General features: G+C 29.4%; 1 protein-coding gene across 4 annotated transcripts in view; it reads left to right on the top strand.

Annotated features, from left to right (window-relative positions):
- The window catches only part of LOC107453731 (5'-AMP-activated protein kinase subunit gamma-1), a 369,446-nt gene that overhangs the window by 124,797 nt on the left and 232,587 nt on the right, over positions 1–12,062 (top strand). Inside the window, exon 1 of one of the 4 annotated variants that reach the window (XM_071183176.2) lies at positions 8,719–8,999. The exons of 2 other annotated variants lie outside the window; for them this stretch is intronic. The gene's annotated coding sequence lies outside the window, so the exon portion shown is untranslated. Of the gene's footprint in view, positions 1–8,718; positions 9,008–12,062 lie in introns of those variants that run through there. One more of the 4 variants, XM_087168248.1, reaches the window with a different exon arrangement.

Here is a 12,062-nt window from a genome sequence, read left to right as displayed (position 1 = left end):
AATGAGATGGTGAAATTTCTAGCCTACATGCAATTTAAGAAAATGTAAACATGTTTTCAAATTTGAATTTCTTTTATTTTTTCTTTCTGAGATTATGTTTTGCGCTTAAATTTCAAAAGCAGTAATAGTCTTATTTGAGTCAAAGTTTGAAAAAAATTAAGATTTAAATTATTTTTTATATTAAAGGGAAAAAAGTAAGACTAGAGAACGGATTATTTTTAAAAACCCTATTACTTTTTTTCAAATCTGTTTTGTTTTCTTTGGTCACGTTTGATGAGTCTGAAGAATTTTCGAGTGCTCAGGACGCGGCTACTTTTTTGAAAGTTTTACAATTTTTGAACAAAATGAAGTGTTTACATTATTAAAATATACAAAACGTTCTTTGCTTTTTATTTTTATGCTATCGGAACAGCATGAAATTTAAAATAACTCCGGGAAATAACAGTTCAAAAAATGTTATTTCAGAGCAGCAGTCAAAAAAAAAGGAAAAAAATTTGTGATCGCTTTATTACGATAACTGGTTACCCATTGTCAAATGCTTTTTTTTCTGGTTTGACTCCGATAAACGCCACAACAATTCAAATCATGTGTTGCAAAAACTGTCTCAATTGATGTTTGTCGTCGGATTGGTTTTCAAATCCTGCCTATATCCGTGTTTCAAGACGTCACAAAATACTTTTCCTTCTCCAGTATTCATATTTATATTAAAATCACCGTCAAGACAGTAATTAAAAGTTAATATTAAAAAGAATATAAAAATACTTTAAATTATTATGTAAATACAATAAGAATGACTGCTGGTGAAAAAAAAAAAAAAGAATCCTGAAAAAATTATCAAACAGCAGCGGTCGCCATAGCAACCCAATGCAATGACGACGCATGCGCACTGTTTACTATTACTCTTGAACACAGTTGAAAAGTGTGATGACATCCAAATAAAGTGCTCACGCCATAAAACCCAAAACAAGACCCATTTTGCCAATGGGTAGTAAACAGTTGTATTCGAGAGCTATTTAACCTTTTTTTTTTTGTCATGCAAAAATATAGAACTTAATGCAAAACACTTCTTACTTCATGATTGAAGGCATCAGGATCTTTGTTAAGTGAAATAAGCAGCTCTCTGCGGCCATTTATTTCGCTTTTCGCAAGTATAAATGCACAAGTCGTTTGCACATATTTCTATGCTTAATTCCTCTTGTTGATTTGCATTAATTCCATTGTGAGATTGATTACATAAAGCAGTTAAAATCTGTTGGTTATAGTAATAAAGTACATTCATTTTAGTGCAGATTCATATGGGCAATTCTTTTTGTTAATTTCAATTAATTCCAGTGGGACACTGATTCGATCAATGGTTATAGCCTGTTCGGTTGTTTTAAAAGGGTGTACGTAGATGCATTTTGCCACAGGTTCATGTTGGTATTATTGTGATCGGTGCGAGTCGGAAGCAGAATTCGTATCAATCAGCCACTGCTGGGATTCGAACCTGGTTCACCTCATTGAGAAACGAACGCAGGATGTTTTTGAATATTTTGCACATCGTGAATAATGTATCTTACGATAAATAATGAATGCATTAAAATTATAGGCAATGATAATATCGCGATTAACATCAAAAATCGTAATTATTAAATTCGATAATGTTGTGAAAATTTAACAATATTTACTACAGAATATGATAAGCGGTGATTATCGAATATGTTAATTTAGTTAATGATGATAAAAGAATACAATATTATTATATCAAAGTTAGCAGAAATTTTTGAATAAGATATTGTAGTGAAAATTGATAAATTTCATTCCGTTAATGAAGATATTGACCAATGTAAAAATAATATAAATTCGTTGAACAAGCATTGTTAAACATCGATAATACCTGCCGATCTATCGTGATACGGAAATTATGATACTACTCTATTATTGACTAGCAATTTTGATTTCCTCTGCTTTTTGAGTATTGGAAATAAAGAAAAGTAAACAAATGAGTTTTTTTTATGTCAATGTCAAGGATAAGTGAAAATAATGTTCTTGTGTCATGTGTGTGATAAGAAAGAGAATTTTATTTCTATCTAAATTGATGATGTGTCATTATTATAACACCTTTATTTATGACACCAACGAACTTTCGTGATTCTGATCTTATTAGAGTCATGGTGGCATCACTCAAAACTGACATTTACATAAATGTCGACAGGAAGTGTTCTAGAATATTTGACGTCATTTCATGAGTTAGTTTATTGGATTGTGAGTTTTTTTTATTTTTTATCGCTAGACGCTGTTATTATTTTTTAATAACTGCTTTTTCATCGTAACAAAATATCACGTGGTCTTAATAAAAAAAATTTGTGTGACAAGCACAGTTTTTTTGGCTTTTGAGAACGAAGAGAAGAGAATTATCAAAATGTGCGTTTTGAAATTAAAATTCTATTTCTTTTAACATAGAACAAAATAATGTTGTTGAGCTTTTTATTTGAGACAGATCTCAAGTGCGTGTTTAAGAGAATGGTCCTAATTCAAAATGCGTTTTTAACAAAATGGTCCTAGCTCAAAATGCGTGTTTAAAATGGTCATAGCTTAAAATACGCGTTTAAAAAATGACCATAGCACAAAATACGTGATTAAAAAATGGTCCTAGCTCAAAACGAGCGTTTAAGAAAATGATCCCAGCTCAAATTTAGAGTTTAAAAAAATGGTTATAACTCAAAATACGAATTTTAGAAAATGGTTATAGCTTAAAACCTGCGTATGAGAAAATTGTCATAATTCAAAATGTGTGTTGAAGAAAATGGTCATAGCTTAAAATATGCGTTTAAAAAATGGTCCTAGCTCAAAATGCGTGTTTAAAAAAATTGGTTCTAGCTCAAAATGCGTGTTTTAAAAAAATGGTTCTAGCTCAAAATGAGCGTTTAAGAAAATGATCCCAGCTCAAATTGAGAGTTTAAAAAAATGGTTATAACTCAAAATACGCATTTTAGAAAATGGTTATAGCTTAAAACCTGCGTATGAGAAAATTGTCATAATTCAAAATGTGTGTTGAAGAAAATGGTCATAGCTTAAAATATGCGTTTAAAAAATGGTCCTAGCTCAAAATGCGTGTTTAAAAAAATTGGTTCTAGCTCAAAATGCGTGTTTTAAAAAAATGGTTCTAGCTCAAAATGAGCGTTTAAGAAAATGATCCCAGCTCAAATTTAGAGTTTAAAAAAATGGTTATAACTCAAAATACGCATTTTAGAAAATGGTTATAGCTTAAAACCTGCGTATGAGAAAATTGTCATAATTCAAAATGTGTGTTGAAGAAAATGGTCATAGCTTAAAATATGCGTTTAAAAAATGGTCCTAGCTCAAAATGCGTGTTTAAAAAAATTGGTTCTAGCTCAAAATGCGTGTTTTAAAAAAATGGTCCTAGCTCAAAACGAGCGTTTAAGAAAATGATCCCAGCTCAAATTGAGAGTTTAAAAAAATGGTTATAACTCAAAATACGCATTTTAGAAAATGGTTATAGCTTAAAACCTGCGTATGAGAAAATTGTCATAATTCAAAATGTGTGTTGAAGAAAATGGTCATAGCTTAAAATATGCGTTTAAAAAATGGTCCTAGCTCAAAATGCGTGTTTAAAAAAATTGGTTCTAGCTCAAAATGCGTGTTTTAAAAAAATGGTTCTAGCTCAAAATGAGCGTTTAAGAAAATGGTCCTAGCTCAAAATGAGCGTTTAAAATTGATCCTGGCTCAAAATACGCGTTAAATAAATTGGTCATAGCACAAAATTCGCATTTTAGAAAATGAAAATTGTTAATATACGTATTTGTAGAAAATAGCCGTAGCTCAAGAAGCTTATTTAAGATTGTGAGCATAGCTCAATGTGCCTATTCAAGTGAATGGAGACATCTCTATAGGCTAAAGTGACCACACGTCCCGATTTTTGGTGGACTGTCCCGCGTCCCGCCGATTTTTAAAAATGTCCCGCTTTTCAGAAAATATCTGCATTTCTTATTTTAAATGTACTGTAAAAATATATTCCTATTTATTAAGTATTATGGTGAATATAAAGAAATAAAAAATACATAAAAAACACATGAAATGCGTGCAGAGTAAACTAAACTAGGCAATGTACCGAGTTAAATTTATTCGGTGGTGTGCGATCATTGTTTTTATGTCTCGGCTTAATTCAGATAAGTGCGGACTGCCGTTAGACAGTGCGGTTTGTTGTTTTCAATTTGACGTTCGGTTTGACTCATTATTTGATTGACAATGGTAGAGCAATAGTCGCCACAAAGTAACGGTCAATAAGGTAAAATTTAATACTCTTTTTAAGCCTTTGTAGTAAATATTTTATTTATTTCTAGTATTTACCCACAAAATAAAAGATGAGTAAAAAAAAGAGGATGCAAATTTAATGAAGAGCTAAGCAGAGAATTTCCATTTATTAAAAGTACCAAAATAGAATATATGGTACGGTGTGATAAATGCAATGCTGAATTTTCGGTCTCACATGGTGGAAAAAACGATATTACTAAACATCTAGCGACAAAGAGGCACAAAAGATTTTTCAATAATGCCGCTTCCTCGTCTAAAACAGTTTTTTCACAGTGCTATCTTTGACAACACGGAAAAACAGCTAGCATTAGCGGAAGGGATATTTGCTTTCCACACCATAAACCACAATCAAAGTTTCAGATCAATGGATTGTACGTCGCAAGTGATCAAAACATTATACGACAAAAAATATGCATGTGCAAGGACAAAAACCGAAGCAATTATTTGTAATGTTTTTTCACCATATTCGTTTTCACAATTGTAGAAAGAATTAGAAAAATGCGCATTTATATCCATATATTCTGATGCTTTCAACCACAAAGATAAAAAATTATTTCCCACAGGTGTTAGATTTTTTGATCCAGAGACAGGAATTAAAATTAGAATATTAGATTTTGTTTCAGTACCTGATTAAACTTCACAAATAATTTTTGATTTAATAAGTACTATTTTAAAAAATAATAATTTGAACAATAAAATTATTGCCTATTGTGCGGATGACACTAACGTAAATTTTGGTGGAAAAGCTAGAAGAGGCATCAATAACGTTTTTACGAAACTTAACGAACATTTGAAGCAAAAAAATATTGGAGTAGGTTGTGCAGCGCACATTCTATACCTATACTATTCAAACAGCATCTGACTTAGTTCCAGTTGATGTTGAAAATATTATTGCAAACATTTATTCGTATTTTAATATATATATTGTGCGTGTTGAAAGTTTGACTAAATTGTAATTCTCATTTCATCCAATTTGTCCCGCTTTGTCTCAATAAAAATGTGGTCACTTTACTATAGGCATATTTAGGAAGATAGACGTAGCTCAAACTCGTAATTAAAAGGATAGACATGGCACAAAATGTGTATTTAAGAACACAGACGCAGCTCAAAATATGCACTTTAGAAAAAGGGGATTGCACAGAATACTTATTTTAGAAAATGGTCATTTTTCAAAAAGCGTATTTTTTAAAATACATTTATCTCAAAATGCGTATTTTTAGAAAATTGATATGGCTAATTTAAAAAAATTGATATAACATTTGATTCCGTTTTTAAACTATTCTAATAAGTATTGATTTTTTAATGAGAAATCAACTTGTTATGTCATAACGTCATTTGCATAAATCATATTGTAAATTTTTCTACTTAGTCTTTCTTGAAAAGACATTAAAAGTCAACATTTTTTTACAGGTTAGCAATGAGTAATTCGAATAATAGTGGTTGTAAATTTACGTAGAAAGAATTGCGTTTTTTAAATATCACTTTATCATTTTAAGGTCGGATACTATATCGCAGGATAAGTCGCATCTGTTGTAGAAATACAGTCACCCCGACGTACGGGAATAGGCCCAAAAATTATATTTTAGGCTTAAAAAAGAAGGCGAAATTCTAGGTTTAGTTGGTCTTTAGGTAGAAAAGTTTCCTTTTGTGTGTCCATTTTCTTAATCCTTTGACGCAAAATTTTTATCATATTTTTAAAACTTGTTTCATTATTCTGTATTAATTTAGGTTAAAATAGCTGAGAAATTTAGCATTTTAATTATTTATGGTTATAAAATACAGCATCAAACACCGTCGACTTTTTTTTTTGTTCAAGGTAATGATATAGATTTGTTAAAAATATGTTCGCTGTTGAGTTTTTATATTAGAAAAAAATCTGTAGGAAATTAACAATATTTAATATTTTTTGAAACACACACACAAAAATTTTTTTAAAATTTTTAATAAAATTAAATAAACAAAATTAGTCTAATTTTGCAGATAAACAGTTCATTGGAAAAAATGCATAAATGTAAAAACTCAAATAAATATAATAGATTGAAGTAAAAATAAATTTAAAAAAAAACACAGTTCATAACAGTGGCGTTATTTTTAACATTTTACAAAATTTTTTTATAAACTTGTGTTGCAGTAATCAAAGAAAAGTTAAATTTTTTATTGTTAACAGATAACTGGCTGATAAAACCCATTTTCTGTGACTTTGGAACAAACAAGAAAAAGATAATCGATAAAATCAGAGAATTGAGAAGGGGGAACCACGCGTCATTCTTGCGGGGTATATTTAATTGAATGTGACCAAAATATAGATATTCCTTAAATTTTGAGAGCCAAGGGCTGCAACCTCCTTTAACCCAGCTTTGCATAGACTTAAGAATTAAATCTTTATGAGAATTTAGATTATTATTATAGCTTTAGAGCTTATTCCTTTAGGAAAATGAACTAGGCAAATTTTCATGCAGTGATTCCATACCAAATTAAATAATGTAATTATACCACACATTGGCAACATTACACATAGTTGTATTGTATATAAGTAGTATTTAAAAATTAGTATAAACTTTAGAGTTATTATATTATTATTTAAATTAATATAATAGTTTTAGAGCTTATTTTTTATTATATAAACTATGCAAATTCTTAAGCAGTGATTTCCATCAAATTCAAAATTGAATTTACACAGAAGGTATGCAGTGCAGGTTTATATTTATTCATAGATTAGTATCACAAGTGTAACGTTCGAAGATCTTGCAGGGGGAGGGCACTTGCCTCATAATTGTATTTCAAAACTTCAGTAATTGTTCAACTTCAATTTTTTTCAAACCTCCATAATTAGGGCCGAGATACTCAAGGTTTGTAGGGTATTGGGCTCATGTTCAAGAGGTCATGGGTTCGATCCCGTCGTCCGAAGACTCCCCGTGTAGTAAATGTTTATTGATGCATGTTAAACCTGTCGGGTCACAAAGTCCTCCGTCATAAATCATACCTCTGGAGGTACTGTTCCCATAACAAATCATACCTCTGGTGGTACTGATCCATGAGTTTCCTTGTCTTCTGGATTTGTTCAAAATTACACTACGGAGTGAACATTAGTAGTCGTAAATCCGAAATTGGGTCTGTTGTTCAACGATTATATAAAAAAAAAAGAAAGAAAAAAAAAAACTCCAAAATTTTTTTATTATAAAATTCTTAAAAATAGTTATTAAATTATTTCTAAAATAGTTTCTATGATTTGTTGATAATATATAGAAGACAATAATTTTTATAATTATTAAAAAAATTATCAAAATATTTGATCTTATTTATAGTTAGTTTAACAAAATTATTTAACGATTATCATATGATATTGTTAGTACTTAGAAATTCATTGCATGATTTTTTTTTTCAATTCGGCACAATTCGAACACAATAAATTCAAAATTAAACAAAACTATTTTTTAAAAAAAATAAATATATGTGATAGAAATGAGTTCGGGCTCGCTTTTATAGGTCCGAGTCTGATATACATAGGATTACTCAGAACCTGAGACCTCAAGAGTTCCAGATCTGCGTCAGATAAAGGCAAAATTTTGATTGTGCCGCCTGAAACTCCAAGATAACTTAAATTATTTTTAAAGAAAAGGAAAATTTTAAGCTAAATAAAAGTTATTTGACAATTAGTGTTAGCCTCCCGAAGCAAAAGTAGTAGATCGCTGTGAATTTTTAATACCTTAAAAACTTAATTTCTTATGTATTTGATAACTGAATCAATCATCTGTTTAAAAGTTACAGTAAAAATTTATTACTTATAATCTAAAAAATTATTACTTATAATTAATAAAGATTAATTAAAATTTATAATTGTAATAAAAAAAAATTAAAATTTTATCACGAGTCCGAGACCACGTCGGGTCCAAGCTTTTGGGCTGAGCCCCTTTATATCTAATGCGAGCACCATCTCCCCATCCCACAAAAAATCTTTTTTGGTCTTTTACGTTACGTCTAGGCCTTAGAGTTAAATTGTTGTACAATAGTTAAATTATTGTTACACCTTTTAACTAAGCAAATTTGTTGTCAGTTACACATTTCTAAGATTACCGCTTAAATGCTACGTTATTTACCACACAATAACCTCCATCTATCACCAAAAAATTCAAGTTCTTTGTAAAAGCTGTTGAACTTCCAGTTCATATAACTATTACGTTCGAAAAAACTATTAATCACATCTGCGACCTTCGACAACAGCCACACGTCCTATCTTTGGCCTCTCGCTCCGTATGATTTAATATTCTTTATTTTCTTCCGTTGAACAAGAGGCCAACAAGGGCTGAGATTGCGTAATGACAAGTTTGGCGAGCAATTCTTCTGGCGAGTCATCTATTGATTCTAGCAACCCTTAACCATCAGGTTTCCCCCCTTCCCCTCTTCCCACCGGAGAAATAAGGCGGTTTTTAGCTTCTTCAGTGAAGTTAACGCGTTTGTTGTGTTGTTGTATGGAGATTTGTAAACGCGGTGTTGTGTTGATTTTACCGCTCACGTGTACGTTAGTGCTGAAAGTGTAGATAGAATCCACTGACCGTGTGTGAGTGGTTGTTATTTGCAGAAGGTGCTTTCATCTGTGCTGTGTTGTGCTTTGATACTCTTGAAAAAGTTGCACTCCCTGTAGGAAAGGGGGATTGCAGATACGGGGGTACGCTTTCACTGTTTGGGTAAGTTGGTATTTGGGTCTTTGTTTTGCTATTCGATACTATAGAAATATTTATATTAACTCTATTTCATATAAAATGTCTAAGAAATATAGCGTTTATTCTTTTTCCTTTTGCAATATTTTTTTTTATAATTATTTTCGATACTATGATAAAAATTCTGACGAAATATTTTAGGATATGTTGCTGTTAAAATATAAATAATAGTATTAAAATATTTATATGCTCATATGTATTAGAGGAACACTCATATATGTACTATTTAGAGAAATCGTCATTTTCTCATCAATATTTATTTTTTTTTTTTTTTACCAATATACAACTTTTGATCATATATGCTATAGAACAGTGATTCTCAACCACTGTGCCGCGGCACTTTTGTGTGACGCCAAATTCTTAAAATGTGCCGCCAAATATTAGAAATGATACAATAAAAATTATAATACTTTTTTTTATTTCGAGTAAAGTTTAAATTAAAGAAAAGTGTATATTATATATAATATTATATATACATACATAATATTATATATATATATATATATATATATATATATATATATATATATTATAATTTTTCCGGTCTTTAACCGCGAGAAAATCTTTGATTGTCTTGTCTCTGACAATCTTAAAGTAAGTTGAAATAAGGAGGAAGCGTTTAAATTGTCAATGGCAATTTTAAAAATTGTCGAAATAAGTAGAAAACTTAATGGCCATTAAAATTATTAAATAACAAAAGAAAGAAAGAAAGCTAAATATGACTTTCAAACGGAAATTAAAGCTAATCATTAAAGTAAGCTATGCAATTAATAGTTATAAAAGCAAATTAACAATAACTAACAAAAAAATGTGCTAACAATTAATAATTAGCAAAAAAAACTAGTTAACAAGAAATCACAAAAAAATAACAATGTAGAAAAACTAACAGTTAATAACTATGGAAAACAAGCTAACAATTAATAACTAGCAAAAAAATAAATAACTGTTCCCAACTAATAAAAAATTAATCGAAAGAAATAATTAATCCCTTAATAAACGTGCATTTGTAGTACATATTATTTTATTTCACATTCAAAATTATTATCACAAACTATTTAACACAGTGTATTATAGGTAAGTAAACAACTTTTAAACTAATTTTTTTTCATTGTGTGCCGTCAAATTTCGAAATCGTTAAAATTGTGCCGCCACAAAAAAAAGGTTGAGAATCACTGCTATAGAATATTCAGCGATTTTACACTAGCATATTTCAAGACTTTTTTTTTTGTTAATAATTTCTTTGTATTTTGTTTTAAATTTTTTCAATTTACAAATTCTGACGAAATTATGTAGGATATGATGCTGTTGAAATATAAATGATTGAATTTAAATATTTAAGTACTCAGATGCATTTGAGAATATACTCATATTTTTATCATTTTGTGAAATCGTCCTTTTTTGTCCGAATTTGTAATTTTTTGTACACTCTACAAATTTTGACGATTTTTACTTAATATTCTGATATTTGCTATAGAATAATATTCAACGATGTTGCAATAGAATATTTCGTAGTCATTTTTTATCTGTCAATATTGTTTTAATCAATATACAAATTCTGATGAAATTGTTCAGCATGTGATGCAATTAAAATATAAATAGTACTATTACTGAAATATTTATATACTCAAAATGTATAATAGTGTTTAGAGAAATCGACGGTCCGGGGTAGCCTGGTTGGTAGGGCATTAGGCCCATGTACGAATGATCATGAGTTCGATCCCCACCTCAAAATGGTGATTGATGCACGCTAAATCTGTTGAGATCACAAAGTCCTCCAAGTTCCCATAAACCTCTGAGGGTACTGATTCGGAGATAAACGTGCTCTGGTTCAGATCAAAATTACGATTTGCGGATGGATAGATGTTGTGACCTCCCTGTAAAACGAGCTGCGACGTATGTGTGTGCACGAGTCTAATATTTGATCATAGATGGCGCCAATGGAAAATAAGAAGCGCACCTCTCTTTCTTTAATGGCATGCGACAACAAAAACAGAGAAACTAATAAATATTTGTAATTTTTTGACGAATATGCAAATTTTGACGATTTTTCCTTTCCTATGTATTCTAAAATTTGCTTATAGAGTATTCAACGATTTTGCAATAGAATATTTCGAAGTCATTTTTCTTGGCAAAATTGTTTTTTTAACCAGTATACAAATTTTATAGAAATTGTTTATGATAGTATTAAAATATCTATGCTAGTTTGTTTTTTTATTATTATTCTTTAGAGTTATCGCTTTTCTTGCCAATGTTTACATTTTTCTGATTGAAATTTTGATACATTTTTGTCGAAATCGATTTGAATTATTGTGAATTTAAACTTTAATGTTAAATTATTTATAAGAATTCAAAATGTGATGCATCATTTTTATATAATTTTGTCAATGTTTATAAATCTTTTCTATTGATACCATGATGCAAGTTTTAATAAATTTCATTTCATTTTTATAGAAATACCATTTTGATTTATAAATCTAAATTTAAATAATCTATTTATCAAATTTAATAAGCAAATTTGAAAAATAAGAAATAGTTTGATCACTTTATTATAATTTATAAGTACATTTTCTTTTACTGGGGTAAACTATTAAAAGTATTTCGTTTAATCGAAATTATTTTACTTTTAATCTTACAAAATCAGATGCACTACTTCATAATTCTTTTGACTTACTACAAAAAATTAAGGAATATTAAATTAAGCAGTTAATATTAATATTAGGAATTGGTATTAATTTAAGGAATTTGTTTTTTTCGATAACAGAATAATCGGATCATCATAGTTAATTATTCATACTGCCATTTATATTAAGCAAGTGTCCCACAACCCTTAAAGTACCCCTGTGATTTACCCTTTTTTTCGATTGATCACTAACACAGTTTGATACGCATAAAATATAGTATTGTTTATGTTTGGCGCAGTATAGCCGATTAATGCCGTTGAACTCTAAAATAGTGTTGTTTTATGCAGCCTTAAACGCTGTTCAATGATAAATCGGTCCAAGTTTATTTCTTTATTTTTTTAAGGAAAAA

This window comes from Parasteatoda tepidariorum, chromosome 7 (genome assembly GCF_982258835.1).
Source record: "Parasteatoda tepidariorum strain Cologne lab strain chromosome 7, Ptep-v5.0, whole genome shotgun sequence".
NCBI lineage: Eukaryota > Metazoa > Arthropoda > Arachnida > Araneae > Theridiidae > Parasteatoda > Parasteatoda tepidariorum.
The sequence above is the reverse complement of the archived record's forward strand: the minus strand, read 5'-3'. Positions and strand labels throughout refer to the sequence as shown.